A 16288-nucleotide genomic window follows, 5' to 3' on the forward strand; every position below is an offset into this window, starting at 1 on the left:
TGGATGTTGTTTTCTTCTGCAAAGTTGGCTATTAAGCACCGTAGGGCCATGCGCGAAGGGTCCGAGGAGGAGACGATCATTGCTCTTGTTTTGCTCAGCCAGGGCAGGATTTGATCCAGCCTGCCTAAAGACTAAGCCCTGATTTGGGACGAAAAGCCTCAGCAGAATGAAAAGCTGGCTACAAAGACGTATATCCCCTTCTTCAAGGCACAGCCTGGTGTGTGCTGTGTTGGTGGTGGTTGGCATCAGGCCCTTGTGTGGTGTTCAGGAGGATGGTGATGTGTCCCCCGTGGAGCTGGGAGCAAGGGAGGTTTGAGGACGTCTAGTCAGAAAAGACAGCTCTAGAAGGGGAGGGTTCTCGGCAGCGTGCGAAAGCAGATCGGGATTTAAACATTACAGCCTGGCCTCCTCTCCGTTATCCATCTTCTAGCCAGTCGTGGGGAAGCACAGACAGCAGCTGCATCCTGCCAAGATTCATGATCAAGACCGCCTCTCCCCCACCTCCTCCCTCCTTTCGACAAATATTTTAAATCCCGGCCCAGGTTTGGGAAGCAGGTGCAGCAGCTGGTCTCAGCAGCCTGTCTGCTCGCTCAGGTGGGGCATGGCTGGGGGGAGCCCAAGTCCGTGGGAAGTGGGAGCCCTGAGTTTTGGTGCGGGTCTATGGGTATGGCCCTGCTGGGATGAGCAAGGATGGGGCAAGATGCGCCCCTGTCCTCTCCTGTGTGATCCGTGGTATGAAACCACTTAATATAGACCTCCCCCCAAAGCAGACCGGGGGTTACAGAAGTCGTGCGTGCCCTTTGCTTGGGTAGCACATCCCTGGCAGCAAGATCTGTGGGCTGGTGGGGGCAGTTAAAGGCAGGACGTCGCTCCCCTGAGCTGGCAGCCTGCTGCCTGCCTTTCCTAGCAGTAAAACGGAAGGAAAATGGGCTCGTGGTTTCCATCCCTTTGGAATGATTTTCTCCCCCCTCCACGTTGAGTTCGTTTGAGTGCGTTAATATCTCAAATTTAATGATAAGTCTAACGGAATTCATTTATAAGATAAATAAGATGTTATTAGTACATTAGTAGCAAAAAATGTGCAAGGACACTGCTAATCTAAGGTGAAAATGCCTTCCTGCGTGAAATTTAATTAGCAGATTGTGTTCTATTAGTGACTTTTATGGGGAGTTCATGAAAATGAATACAAATATGATCCAGGCAGCCTCTCCTGCGAAGTGAGAACCTTGCTAACCTCCCCTCCCTCTCCCCACCACGCTGCTGCCAAGAAAGGGAAGTGCCAATGTGTCCGATCCCCTTACCAGAAGAGGACTTTCTGAAGGCAGAAAAGCAGCCCGTGGCCACCTTGCAGCTTAGGGCTGTGGTTAAAGGGCAGCCAGTCTGGCTGTCAAGTAAGCTGAGGAAGCTCACAGCAAGGAAAATGGGGTGGGGGAGTCAGAGATGTCCCGTCTTTCCCCTCTGCCTGAGCAAGCAGCTGGTCAGAGCTGCTTTTCTATGATAGGAGCAGTGATGGTTATGGAGATCTCCCTTCGTGCTTCGAATTTTCTCCCTGGCCAGATGTCCTGCAGCAGTCGGCGCTGGTAGCAGAGGATGCCAGGTCCTGCAGAGGGTCCATCACAGAGATTCAGCGTCAGGCTGCCATGTGCTGGCAGACCTCTGCGTTCGTGCGAGCCTGTTGGCGTGTGGTAGCTGCAGGGAAATGGATCCCATCCAAGAACATCATACATCTTTTAAAGACTTATGGTCCCCTAGCAAGCCGGAGGGTGTTGTGCAGCTGTTCCTGCCAGGCTGTGCTGGAGACCAGCCTGTAGAGATGTGCTGGTGTCCCTTTTCCTCCTGGCTCACCTTGTGGAGCCAGTGCAGCAGGTGCTCCCAGGAAGGAGCCGTGGAGGTGACGTTGACGAGTCATCCTAGGTTTTGTGCTAAACACCAGCGCTTGGGGTGATTCCAGAGCTGGAAAGCATTCCCATGCTGCGTGTGGTTTCAGAACTTTATAGATGACTTAAGAAGGAAAAACATCTTGGCATCAGCAAGAAAAAGAGAAAGAAAGAAAAGGTTTCTCTGTACTTGGTCTTTCCTGGGAAGACTGTCTTGCACACCCTGCTTTGGGAGTAGCTGTCACTGCCACATAGCACACCCCCCCCCCCCCAACCCGGTCTAGGACCTTCTGTCCCAGCCACTGTGTGCAGCTATGGGTGATGTCCCTTGGTGGTGCTGCTGGCTCCTTGCTCTTGGGACCAAAATCCAGGGGGAGATTCTACCTCAGCCAGAACCTGTAGCCATACCGCCGTTGGCTCTGGGGTGGCCGGGAGGGCTGGACACTGTGCAACAAGTGGCCCATGCAGACTTTATTTGAAAGTGCTTGTGAGGGTGTTGCAGCTCCAGGGAAGCAGAGGGAGGCTTTGTGTACTGAGAAGTAGCACGAGAGCAGTCGCCCTCCCCTTAGCAGACCTGTCCCATCCCTTGTGTTCATGTAAAATGAATCCAGTGATCCCTGCCAGGTTTTTGAGGCTGGGGCAGAGTCCGTTACTTACCGCTGCCGATGCAGGAGGCATCTGGTGGTGGTTTGAAAGACCCTTCCCTCCTGTCTGCGGGTGCGGGATCCAGCTCTTCCTGATTTCTTTGCTGAACAGAGGTGGAACAGCGAAGCAAATGCACGGGGAGTCATTATTCATGCAGATGATCCTCACAATTCAATAGAGGTAATTAGGGGAATGATGGAGGAAATTAGCACTTTATGCAGGTTTATTAATATTAATAAAATGATTCCATGGTTAAAAATAATAATAATAATATTAATAAATAAAAAAAAACTGCAGAAGAGCTCTGTGCGGCTACTAAATACCAGCCTGCTCCAGGCAGTGATCAGGCAGTGGCTCAAATTAGTCTTCAGAGAGAGGGTTTTTGCTCTCCCTAAAGATGGGATCATAGAAGTCAGAATGGATCGAGGCATATTTGGGGTCACTTCTTGTTTCCCCACTCTTATCTTCCACATTAGGGAGAGGAGCTGTCCTTAAGGCATTGGAAAGTTGAGTGGCTTTCCTTTAATGTGCCAATGGTCTTGAAAATAAGATGTTCCCTGAGAACTGCCTCTGATGCCTGTTGTCCTCTTGCTTCTTCACCTGCTTTGTAGCGGTCCTAGCAAGAAAAAACATTCCCACATCTCCACTTGCCAGAGGCTTGGTGTAATGTGGGTTCCTGGGTCTGCCACGAAGATCTGTTTCCAGTTTGCTCTCTCCGTTGCGTTTCCCATTCCCTCTCACACTGATCCCAGCAGAGGACTGTGGACCACTGCCACCGATGTGCCCGGTGGCCTTGGGAGAGTTGCTCAGCTCTCCGCATGCCAGGTATGCTGGAGAATTTGGAGGAGGTTATTTGCAGAGGGCGAGGAGATTATCAAATTAAAGATGGCACAGAATGGTGTTAATGAAAATACATGACAAATGTATTTAAACATGCAAAAAATTAATTAGAATTTTTAGTATTAGAATATTGTTAAAAGTGCTTACTGAAGCCCTCTGCTTTCTTTAAAGATCAAGGCTTTTTCAGTTTCTTGATGCTAAGAGGAGGATTTGGGGGAAGGAAAGGAATAATTGGTACCAAGTGGCTTCTACAGAGGGCAGTGGGACTTTCGCTTTGGATCTTGGAGCAGGATTAGGCCTGGCTGTACCCAAGGGAATACCTGGCTAGCCTCAATTCTTTTAGGAAGGCATTAATGGGGTTTTGCAGTCATCAAGGCACTTCTTTGCTGGGTAGGAGGGACATCTGCAGAGGTTCGGTGTCAAACTGGGGACCATGCTTTAGTCTGAGGATGGTGGAGGATGGCAGCAGGCTGCTGGCAGCACCAGGAAGGGCAGGGAAGGGCCCAAGCGGGCTGTTGGACTTGCAACTCCTCCATCCGTGGGAGATCCATGCACCTAAAAAACCCACTGGGGGAGCAATGAAAACACGCTCAGAGACCTGCTGAGGTCCCAAGCTGTGTGCTCTCTGCCCTCTCCTCCTCGGCACACCCAGCATCTCCCTGCTTGGGGCACCGGGGAGCTGCGAACACACCGGTAACAGCTCACTCCTGGCTGATCTGATCCTGCTCGGAGCTCCCGAGTTAGAGATGCCGGTCTGGTGGGTGGTGCTAATTCCCAGAGCCTTCTCCATCCATCTTTATTTAAATGGGAACAGATCAGAGCGGTTGAACCCGTTGCTTTAATGAGAGATTCCATTATATTAAGCGGTAATTGCAAAAAGTCAGTTTCTGTAATTAAAAGAAAACCTCAGAGCTAGACATGGTGGCTTTCTGCTGGTGCTTTACATGTGATCTCCAAAGACCTCCGTCCTCAGCATCTTATTGCTGGAGATCTTCATGTCGACCCTGCTTCCATCTCGCGTGCGGGGGGCGAGAGTACCCAACGCTTCGTCTCCTCTCCAGTGAGTTGTTGCTCAGCTCCGGGTCGGGAGCCGGAGGGGTTTCCCTCGCCCACCCACCCGTGTCTCAGGAGCCATGACCAGGGCTGTATATCCTGCACCGAGGTGGCAGAGCTGGTGAGGGGGAGCAAGTATTTCCATTCCAGGGGAATCTGCAGGGCTGGAGGTTTTAATTGACGGAGCGGGGAAGCAACCCTATCTCCCAACTTGTAAACTAAGCAGATCTGGTCGGGAACTGTCACCACAGGAGAAGAAATCTGAAATCTCTGGGGCTGTGTATGCAGATTAATTTTTCTGACTGTGTCTCTACTTAAAAGTAAGGAGCTGATGAAAATGCTTAGGGCATTTTAAATGGACACAGCAGAGATCTGATTCGGCTCCAGTGAAATCTGTAACAGATTTTATTGGGTGTTGGCTCACTCTAAACTCACTAACACCAGAGTTTAGCGCACGGCTGAAAAATAAATGGGATCCTTCTCCTTATTAACTGAAAATATTCTTAGATAAAGGAGAAGTAACAGTCTTTTTAAAATTGTTATTTGATTTGGGTGGGTTGGAACGCAGGAGAGCAAGGAGGTTGGTAATGCTGAGGTGAGACGCTGGAGTGCTTGCTCCCCACCTTGATGCAGGGTGCAGGTGGGCTTGCACCAAACTCAGGATGGGTCACTTCTCCAAGTGATGGAAACCCTCCAGAGGTGAAGTGGACCTTGAAAGGCATCCAGGGATGTCTGTGTGTTAGTCAGGCTCCCTGCAAGAATGCAAACTGACCATGTGAGAGATTACAGGACAAGGCTCATTTTAAGATGATTTTTAAAAGAAGAAGAACCCAACGTGAACCTCCCTTGGGCATGAATTAAGACAACTCCAGGCCTAATTTTGCTCCTGGTCTTTGCCTCTGTATCCTTGAAGCAGCTGAGCTGGGTGTGCCTGGTTTCTCCCCGGCAGTGTGCAAGGCGAGCCTGGGGAACCCTTGCAGAAAATCTCTTTGAAATAAACTGTGACCCCGCAGCTGTCAACCTGCGGTGCATCCCATTCCAGGACACGCCGGCTGTGGGGGTTCATTTAGGGGCAAAAGCAGGCGAGATGCATGGTGACCTCTCCCTGGCACAAGGATGGGGATGCGGGTGTGTTTGCCTCCCCAGTTCTGCAAAGACCCTGTTTGCTTTCCTTCTCCTCCTGGCATCTCTGCCTCTTCCAGCAGGCAGGAGCGGAGAGCTGCCCCATCCGTGAGATGTTTTGAAGGCTTCTGGGTGGTGGCTGCTTGTCTCAGGAGAGCGGGTGCGTGTGTAGGTGCAAAAATGAGTGTGTCAAGGCAGAGACAGGCTCCTGGGCTCACCGGGGTGACGGTGGACAGAATGAGGGGTGCGTTGCTCCTCGGTGCATCTCCTGTGAGGGTGGTGGAGCCATTTGGGACACTGCAAAGCGAGGTGCTTCTCTCACGCTGCAAGGCACGAGAAAGGGAGAAGGAAGGTTTTGGATCTCACGTCTGTCTCTGCATGATGAGCTCCCTCAGCCGTTTCTCCAAAGTAGGATGTCTGGACCAGGCACACCATCCAAGGGAGCAAATGTAATTCCCTTGGTTTTATTTGGAGGGACTCAGACAGAGTAGCGTGTGCTCCGTCGTGATGTGGTTCAGTGGAGAAAGACATGCCAGGGTGGTCAGCCAGCCTCGTGAGACACCCTCCTGCTCTGGCATCAGCCATCTGATTTCAGGGGAGGTTTTTAAGCACGCGGATTGCAGCCACAGTAGGTAGATACAGGGGAAGTTGCTCCTTTTCTACTCTTTTCAGGAACATAGGGAATGCCCCAGAGCATTGCCCCGTAAGAAATTAATAAAGCTGGGTTTGGTGACTAATTGAGGACTGGGCAACTGTGAGTGCGTTTGCATATGCCTCCGTGACGCACAGCATCCAGATCCTCAGGGCTGTGGTGTGAAGGGAGGAACTGTGGATGGACAGGAGAGGGAAAGCCACCCCAGCTTTCCCCGTCTTCCCTTCCTGCCTCCCCTGGATTTCAGCTGCGTGAGTTTTTCACACCATGCGTTGGAAACAATATCTTGGTGGAGCCTTGGAGCCATTTGTTTTCCGTTTAATTGGCTAGTGTGGAGAAAACAACGAAGGGAAGTCGTGCAGGGGAAGTTCTCATCGGTGCTGTTTTTGGCAACAGTCACAACATCCTAAATTTATTTATTTAATTGCATTATTAAAAGTATAAATAAAAATAAATCCAGTAGAGCAGCCGGATCTATGCTTTGCATCTCTAAAATAGAACCATAAATGCCATGGAGCACTGGGGGAATGATTTATTAGCCTGTTATCGTGAGTGACTGGGACGCTTTCGATGGAGTCCTTGCTAATTTCTAACAGCTGCATTAAATCACAGATGCTATCAGCTATTACAAAATAATCACCCAGCGGTCTGCAAACCAGCACGAGCCCAGGGTCAGCGCTGGAGCCCTTCATTTGTTTCACATCTCAGCCCCTCCGATTCCTGCGAGGGTGGGAAATAAATAGGACTTGTAGCGGCCTCATTTTATCATCCAGGAGTTGACAATAAATAAAACCTCTATAAAACTTTTTCTTAAAGGAGTTTGGACTGGAATTTGCAACGAGAGGAAACCTTGTTTTGCGCTTAAGTATGGCGGTGTGATGTCAGGACTCCTGGGTCCTATTTCTGGCTCTGAAAGGGAGCTTGCGTTTGCTGATTTATCGGGCAGACGGAGGATTTCAGGGTTTCGTCTGCAAATGGAGCTGGAAGGAAGAGAGAAAGTCCTGTGGCATTTAGGGACGTCTGTCTTGGCTCCTCCGCCTTCGCTCCTTGGTGCTGTTTCAGACAAGTCACTTAAATTTCCCTACAGCTTGACTGCCTTCCTCTCGTTTGACAAATAACGTGTGTGTTTATGTGGCTGGGCTCCGGAGGGGGTTAATACTTGGCCTGGAAATCTCTTTAGAAGTGCCAATTTGTAGCAACAGAGAAACAACAATGAATAGGAGAGGCTGCGAGGTCCAGAAGAAGTGAGCAAGCGGCTGCTTATCAGGATGGTGGCTCGCAGAGCCAGCCGCGATAGGAGGGCTAGTCTTAAAGGGTGAAGGAGATGGGAAGGGAAAAAAAAAATCAAAAAAAATAATCAAGCAGTTAGGAAGAAAATGCTGCCCATCTGCAACACTCGTATTTTTCTTGACAGTTTTGCTTTATGTTAGAACAGCTGCTTAACATGACAAATGCTGGCTTTAATAACAAGGTACGTGAGGAGATGCAGGCTGGGCGGGCAAGTGATGGAGCTCTCTGGCTCGTTGTGCTGCCTGATGCTCGTACCTGGGGATGAATAACCTTGGGCAGGGTGACCCTGGTGTCTTGCACCGACCTTCTGCAGCTTGAGAAGATCATTTTGGAACCTGTTTTGGGAACAGTCGTGGTTTTGCAGTGGTGTCTCCTTGTTTGAACTGGTGGGCCTGAATATGGCAGAAGGAGCCTCAGGGCTATTTGTTGGTGGAGTTACCAGCTCCTGGTAGCAGCTTAGCTTACTCCAGAGCCATGTGTCCATGGGGAATGTTGCATGGAGCTATGCTTTGGAAGGCCCCTGGGCTTCCAAGGTGGCCTTGGGCAGCTCTCTCCTTTCTCCAAAGGTACTTGGGTTCCTTTGTCTTTTCCTGCCTCGTTATTCTCTCTGCAAAATGGGTAACGGGCTTTGCAGCTTGCAGGTTGTTTCCTTACTGCGGTATCAGAGATTGTCGGGTTGTCAGCAACCTGGAGATAGCAGGGTTTGCTGACAGCAAGCAGAACTGAGGCAGTGCTGTGTACAGAAGCCTTGCTCAGCCTTTGAAACTGCAGTCAAACCCTCCCCCAAGGTTACTCTTCCTCATAAAGCATGCTTAGTTTTGTTTGCTGCAAACCTCGATTTTAATCCCAGAATCCAGACAGAGCTGGGCTTTGAAGAGAATTGGGTTGGAGTCAGAAGTGAATGGCTCAGACCAGGCTGACTCTAAAAGATGAATTAAAACTGACCTAGGAAGATGGAGATGTTCACATCTGCACCCTGGCTTTGCAACTTGCATATTTATCTCATTGTGCCCAATACCACTGGGAATAAATCAGCACGGAGCAGATCTGCTGGTTCGGATAGCGGGGGACCTGCACTGGTGTCTGCCCACAGCTCAAATCAAACTGCCAGGGAAGTTTTCCCAAGCCTGCAGGAACCCGATCCTTCCCTCACCTAATGGGTTTTTTTCCCCTCCCTTCAGCCCTTAGAAGCAAGGATTTCAAAGGTGAAAAAAACCCCATCTGCACTGGCCACAGAGGGGAAAGACTGAAAATACTGAGAATTTTTATTTCTCCTGGGACTTGCAGCCCGTGAAGCCTGAGTAGTTCAGACAGGCTGAGAATAAGTGTTTAGACCTTTCCCTGCTTAACATGACTGCCAAATCTGCCCAGCAGCAGCACGGTGCTGAGCGTGCAGGGGCAAGGATGGGGAACAGGGGTGTTTTTCTCCCCAATTCTGCAAAGACCCTCCCCTGCTCCCAGTCCTCCGGCCTCTGCCTCCTCCAGCAGGCAGGAGCTGAGAGCTCCCAAGCCAGCTGCCCCATCAGCGAGATGCTCCTGAAGGCTCCTGCGTGGTGGCTGCTTGCCTTGGGAGAGCGAGTGTGTCTGTAGGTGTGAAAATGAGCGTGTGAAGGCAGAGGCAGGCTTCTGGGCTTGCCCAGGGTGGTGGTAGACAGGGCAAGGGGTGCGTTGCTGCGTGGTGAAAACCACGGGGCCATTGAGGACCCTCTTGCTTGACAGCAGAGGACCATATTGGTGAGGATGAGGAGTACATGGTGGGCAGGTAGAGCTCAAAGCGCAGTGCTTCAGCTCTCATGCTGCAGGGCACGAGCCTTGCTTGCAGGGGAATACAGCTTTTCAAGCTCCCATTCATCTCGATGTAGCTAGGCGTAGTTTTCTCTTCCTCCCTCCCTCTTTATCTTTGAATTTTACTATCCTGGCCATTTTGCTGATACCAAGGCAGGTCTGAGCCTTGGTCCTGGCTGGCAAACCTGCAGGGCACCAGGATCTGCAGTCGGTTACGTCTGCATTGCACGGGGCTGGGTTGGCTGGGGGATGTGTGGTCCTCGTGCCGCTGAGCAGGGGAGTAGGCTGTGTCAGCCCAGCCAGCTCCGTGGCAGGCTCTTGTGTCACCCAGGTGTGAAAGATGCCAGTACACACTGAGGATAATAGCGTGATACGATTTTCCTTTCTTTCACCTTCTAAATGTGTGCTGGGGCCACTGTTACTGAGCCTCCCAGGACAGCCAAGAGCATGGTGTTTCCTTCTTCCAGCATCTAGTGTAGGTTGCACAACTGCGCTCTGATCATTTCGAGGTCTCTGTATTTCGTAAATAAGCCTGGAGGCCAGGCAGTGGCTTCGCGTTTAGAAACAGGATAGACAGAGCGATGTGATATCTACTTATTTGGCCTTTTACTGGTTCAGTTAAGAGCTCACAAAACACTTTGCAAGCGTCTATGAAATGAGGCTTGTAATGCTCCCAGGAGAGGGAAGAAATGTTCCTGCTCCACTTGGCAGGTGGGTGAAGCTGCGGGGCTCGAGAGGCTCGCTGCCTTGCCTGCAGTCAGGGTGAGACTGTGGTAGGTGCAGGAGTAAATCCCAGCTCCTCTTTTCCATTTCTAGTCTGTAATGGCTTGTAAGACTCAAGTGCACGTTGCATGCCCAGACTCAGCAATGCCAAGCCATCTGTGGTCAAAATCCCCCTTTTTTGGTGTTTCTCCTGTTCCTGGACTGACTTGGGAATGTGGTTGTGCCTCCAAACCTTGTCCCAGTGAGAAGTCATTAGGTGGGACGTAAACATGGTACTGATGATAGAGAAACTACATCAAAGCCAGCCTGGCCCCTTTGCTGTCAGAGCTCCCTCCCATCTGCACATCTTTCTGGAACTCCTCCATCTCAGAGATACCTTCAGGTCTGTCCACGCTCCTGGCCCCTTGGACCTTGGGGTGCCTCAGCTGGAGACCACCAGCCTGTGCATGGCCTCTTCCTGGTTGCTTCTCTCTTGCCTCTGTCTTTGTGGTTCAGGTTCAGCTTGCGGCACTGGAACGTTTGCTGCGGCTTTTGCTAAACTCAGACCTCCTCCCATCACCGAGTCAGGCTCGTTCGTAGGGTTTGGGATGAACCCGAGATGCTCATGCATGGTGGGCACCCAAGTGTGTGTATGGCCCTTGGCTTTCTCTAGGCTGGTAGATGATTTTGCAGAGGTGAGTGTATGTGATACTTGTGCTCCTGCTCTGCCCTGGGCAAGAGGGCTGTGTCCCTCCCTCTGCAGAAAAGCTATGTCGGTTTTTTGGGCTCCCCCCCAGTCTCTGGGGCTGGGAAGATGGGGTACATGCACCGTGCTGCACCGTGGCTCCATCAGCACCCGCTCTTCAACAGCAGCACCCCAACATCACCTCCCATCTCCTATGCTCACCTTGGGGCTGGAGGGATGCCCTTAGAGGTGGCAGTGGGGGGAAGCGGGGCCATCGCCCTGCCCCGTGCTCGGCCATGCCTGGCCTGCCTCTCTGTTGGTAACCTGCTTTCCCTCCCTTCCCCCTCAACAGGGCTTTGGGCCTTGGGTGGATGGAGCAGTTCCCCCGTCCCCTGCAGCTCAGAAGGTTCAGAGCAAGAAGGGACATTTTGCAACCTCAAACCTTGCCCACCCTGCCCTTGTCTGGGGGGGCGGGGGGAATGGGCTCTGTCACCCACCCTACAGCTCCATCCCCATGCACGGTGGCTGTCCCCAGCAGCCCTCAAGCTGCAGCGCGCCCAGGTACCCGTAACACCCTCGGGTTCCCCTGAGCAACCCATGTCCTTGGGGGTGATAGTGAAGCAGGTGGGCTTTTAATTGCTGCTCACTGTCCCAGGGGGGTTTGGCCTCATCCTGCCCAGGGGCAAAGCCATGCAGGGGTGGAGGCTGGCTGCCTCCCTCCCTCTTCCCTCAGGTTCTGTGGGGCTGGAGCCTCCCAGGTGCTGCAAATTGCCTGCACCCTATAATTCAGGGGCAGGCAGCGACTACCTACATCCTCTTCCCACCCCTGAATAAATTTGCCTGAGTGGGATGCGCTTGCAGGTGCCTTCAAGCCCCCCTCGCTTGGCCCTATGGATCAGTGCAAGCTGTAAGTCCCCTCCAGATTTTTCCCTCTGCTTCCCAGGGACGTGGGAAACTTGGGAATGGGCTCCTGGAAGCATCTCTTTGGCAAATGCCAGCAGGGACTATGTAATGCACTGGGGTTGGTTTTTTTTTGTTTGTTTTTTTTTGGTTTTTTTGGTTTTTTTGTGTGTGCTGTTTGGCAGTTGGCTGGCAATTTTTTTTTTTTTTTTTTTTTTTTTTGCAGGCTGAACTTTGGTGTGTTTTGATATGGAAATGTTTTGGCAATGAAGCAAAATGTCACATGTCTGTAATGCCCCCACCCCCACCCCACACCCTTTCCCTGGAGAGTCAGGTTTTAAGGGAAGGATAGCATGGGATTTGAAAACTTGCCCAAATGCACTAAATACCAACAGGAATGGCAACACAAAAATCTTGGCAACGCAAAGAAAATCTTAACATTTTGCTTTCCTTAGTTAAAAAAAAATAATATATATATATATAAAAAATTAAATTCCTGGATCTTTGTCAGAAATGCTGCTGGAAAATGAAATCCTTGCCTTTCAAGCTTTTTGGGCGATGTTGTGACGGCTCCGCATGGTTCTGCTGTTCCCGAGTGTCCCAGCCCCTTCAAGGTTTCCTTGAGCAGCGCAGGGTGTTTGCAGAGTTGATATTTTTGCTTTAATATTTGGTGTAATGAGGGAGGCTGCTTTTAACTCTGCAAGGTGGGTGTCTTCAGAGCTGCCTCCTTTTTGAAATTCAGTTGTCAGGTTTACACGCAGTTTAAGCGTGCCATATGTCTCTGGTTCAGTGGAGGATTTTAGCTGCACGCTGAGCATTAAGTGTAAAGTAATCCCGGTAAAATCCGCAGCCATGGCCGTGCAGCTGGGTGGGTGTTGCAGGTCCTCCTGAAGCACGACCTGCCTCGCCATGCTGTCGGCGTGACTCCAGGCTGGGTTTCCATCTTCTTGGAAGGATTTTATGGAAGAAGGGAAGATTTGTTCATGCATTTAGGGCACAGGGATGGTGTTGGAAGGGCTACCTGGGCGTTGACTGCTAAACCAGTCCAGCAGTTGGGTGTTAGCGAGGAGCTGGAGTCTTGAGTTTGCATTTTCTGCCCAGGCGAGCTCAAGCACTGCGATCAATTTGAAGAATAGGCTGCATTTTTTTCACAATTACCTCAGCAGGGTTTTTTTTTTTTTTTTTGCTAAATTCATGCGATAAAATGCATTAAATGTAACAGCACGGAAAATAAAAGTTCGGTTTGCAGAGGGAGCCTGATTTAGTGTGAAGATAAAACAAGATAAAACAACTGGAAAAATTAAGTGGGGATAAATAAATTCTGCCAGAGAGGCAGGGATGACAGAGGGGGAGAGCTGCATGCGTGCCATCGGCCAGGCAGCGGTCAGTGCAGCTGTGAATGGCTTTCCTAAGGTTTACATCCCGCGAAGGGGGTGATGCTTTGCCATACCCCCCCTCCCCCACACAGGCAGATAGATGCTCAGCTTTATCCTGGGACTGTGAGATGTGATTCTCCCTGCTGTGCCACTTTGCATGGGGTGTTCGTGCTGCTCCTGCCCATGCACAGTGCTCTCCATGCATGCTCTCTTTTTCGGGTGAAGAAATGAGAATATTCGGCAGCAAATGGGAAAAGCAAGAAGCAGGGTGGCGGGGCGTGGGGGAAGGTGTCGGGATGGATTGCCAAATATGCTGGGTAAAAATTAGCAGCTGCAAGTGTGCAAGAGAAAAGGTGGAGAAGAGAGGGGGTAGGGACAGATGGAGAGAAGGAGGGAGAGAAAGAGGAGGTGGGAGAGAAGGGAGGAGGGGATAATAGTGCAGAAAGATATTAGTTAAAAATCTTATAGCCACAAGCCCAGACGCCATCTGTATGTAGCAGGATACCAACAAGACACAGCGCTCTCTATTCACCATGGAGGTGTTACATATATCTTGGCCAGATCGCGTGGCCAAGATGTTCAGGATTAGAAATTTCACATGCCCCAGGAGAGAGGTGCCTTAAAAGAGCCCTGTTTTCAGAAAGCTGTCTGGAAGCCGGGGACTGGAAAGGAGCTGTTGTCTTTGAAAAAGCTTCTCTGGGGTTTCCAGAGGGAGATCTGGAGAACTTCCACTTCCACTAGTGCTGGAGGGCAAATCCCTGGGAGCAAGGATTAGCTCTTTGATTAAACAAGCCCAGCTCCTCCAAGGACTGCTCTCCCCTACAGCTCTGCTGGGTTGTTGCTTTCTGGGTGAAGCATTAACTCCTTCAGTTGCAAACAAGGCTGAATGGCGTAGAGACACCAAAGTGCATCTTGGAAAAAGAAAAGAAGAAAAGCAAGTTGTATCTTTCCTTTAAGATTTAGTTTTCTTTGCCTGCTGAGGACTGTGCTTTTCCCCTTTGAGAAGGACACGGCGGTTTGGTGGGCCCTTCATGGGAGAAGCTGCTGTTGTGGGGTGAAGTGGATGCCCCACTCTTGGCCGTGTTCAAGGCCAGGTTGAACGTGGCTTTGGGCAACCTGCTTTAGTGGAAGGTGTCCCTGCTGATGGCAGGGGGGTTGGAACTAGGTGACCTTTAAGGTCCCTTCCATCCCAAACCATTCTGTGATTCTATGAAGTGCACGTCGCTGGTACAGCTGTGTCCATGCTTGATAGCGCTCCCCTACCCAGTCAGGGTGCTTGTGGGAAGGCCATAGCTTATGAATATCCGTGTCTTGTTGAAAAGGAGTTAGAAATACTCTTTGGGGCTCTTCTGGAACCGGCAGTGTCCCAAAGGATGCTCATGAGTGGGGAGGTGACTTGCTGGCCAAGTGCATCAGGTCCCGGTGGTGCTGCAGTCTCCCCATCTCTCACCACTAATCTCAAGGGAGCTGGGTTCACCTCCTGCTGCACAGAGGGCATCTCAGCATGATGAGATGGGGAGAATAATCTGGGAGTGACAGGGAGGCTGGAGAATCAAATCCAGGCTGGCTGTCCGTAGGTCCTGGTGGCTGCAGGCTGCTCCCCAGCATGTTGCCGGAGCAGGAGCAGCGCTGCCTCTGAGCTGCTCTGTGGCCCCCGGGCTCTGGTCCCTCACTAATTACTTCCAGGCCTGTTCTCTTGACATTTGCAAGCTCCTGATTAGAGCAACGAGGGAGAAATCTCTGAGGGAGATGGAGGCCAAACTGCACCACTAATAAAAGCTGAGATTGACAATCGGCTAGGAGGCGAGAGACGGGGAGGTGGAGGGACTCGTCCTTGCAGTCTCAGTTTCTTTCTGAGCCTCTGGGATGATGAGAGAAGGTCAGGGCTTGTTAACGTCACCATGAGGAGCAGCATCCGCCACTGCCATATGCCTGATGCCCCCAGGGCCTGTGCCAGCCTCTGTGTCCCTCTCAGCTAGACGATATTTTTAGACACGGACCTGAACTGAAGCCACCTGCATGACTACCCCATACAATCTCAGGTCTGCAAACTGTCTGGGTATGAAAGCAGCTCTGCTTTTGTCTGCTGACTTCGTGTTTGCATCCAGATTTTGTAGCCTCTTGGCTTTTGAGTTCTTTTTCCCTTGCCCTTTTCTCCCCCATATCCTGGCTTGCTGCCTTTGTTTGATGGCAGTGTGCTCCCTCAGGAGGTAGTAAACCAGGGCAATGGGACCGGGAGATATTTGTGCTGGGGTGGTCCAGAAGATGGGGACAGGAGAGGCTGCTCTGGCTGCCTGTACCCTCTGTCAGATGCCCAAAGCATCCTTGGGGATGAGCGCAGTTGAGACGAGATGATCTCCAGAGGTCCCTTCCAACCATGACCATTCTTTGTGTGATTCTGTGCAGACGTATCTCCGGCAGTCTCCTGCATAGCTGTTCCTGGCTGTTGGGTCCCTACCCAGTTAGGCAGGTTTCTGTTACGTAAATATGTGTAACATTTGCTTTCCAGCCCTCTCTTTCCCCTCCCCGATGCCCCATATAAGCTTACCTGTGCCCAGCTGTCTGTTGCAGCCAGTTTAGCTATCTGTCTATCTGTCTATGCCTTTACATCTGTTCGTGTAGCTATGTCTCCCCAGCCTCCTCAGAGGCTTTCTGAGGCAGACAGCCTTTTTTTTCCCCCCTTTAAATCTCCCTTTTCCTGAATTGCACTGGCTCTGGCAGGCTTTCTGCTACGTACACTCTACGTCTACAGCTTCCTATCCCAAGGGGTAAACACAATCTTCCCCGGCAGAGCTTCTGGTCCCTGCAATATCCACCCCCCTGTAGCTCACCCTGCTGCTGGACGAGGCTCAGCAGCACCTGGGGCCAGGCTGTCTCACTGGTGGGGAGCTGCAACGGGTTTATGCTGACTCCTTTCTGCTGCTGCTCCCTCCCTGCCAGCAGACACAGTTCCTCTGTGCCAGGATGGGAACAGATTGGGAAGGAGATGGGGGTGTCCTTCCTCTCCATCCTTCCCCCCGAAGGATGCCTGGCATTGAAGCAGCCAGCCTTGCATGTTCAGGGTTAAGCCAACTTTTCAGCAGCTGAAAGGCTTTCTTTCTGACGGAAAACTCAGCCCTGCTTTTCTCCGTGCTTCCCTCTGCTCCTAGCCTGTCCTATTTATCCAAACTGCAGTGAGCATCCCTCTGGTGCCTGCAGCCATAACCGGTGCCTGGAGCCAGCACGCATCCCTGCAGTGCTAGCCGGTGGCTAGCAGTGTTTTCAGGGTCGCTGTGTGCCACTGCCATATCCAAAGGACCTGCTATGCTGCTAATTGGGCTTGGGATCACTGGAAAACCCTTGCAAAACCTCTGTATTAGCT

The 16288-nt window shown here is 51.2% G+C and overlaps 1 protein-coding gene across 3 annotated transcripts in view; it reads left to right on the forward strand.

The window, feature by feature from the left end:
- Nucleotides 1-16288, forward strand: part of OPCML (opioid binding protein/cell adhesion molecule like) — a 311115-nt gene that overhangs the window by 182289 nt on the left and 112538 nt on the right. The window lies entirely within an intron of this gene.

This window comes from Falco rusticolus, chromosome 16 (assembly GCF_015220075.1).
Source record: "Falco rusticolus isolate bFalRus1 chromosome 16, bFalRus1.pri, whole genome shotgun sequence".
Lineage (NCBI taxonomy): Eukaryota > Metazoa > Chordata > Aves > Falconiformes > Falconidae > Falco > Falco rusticolus.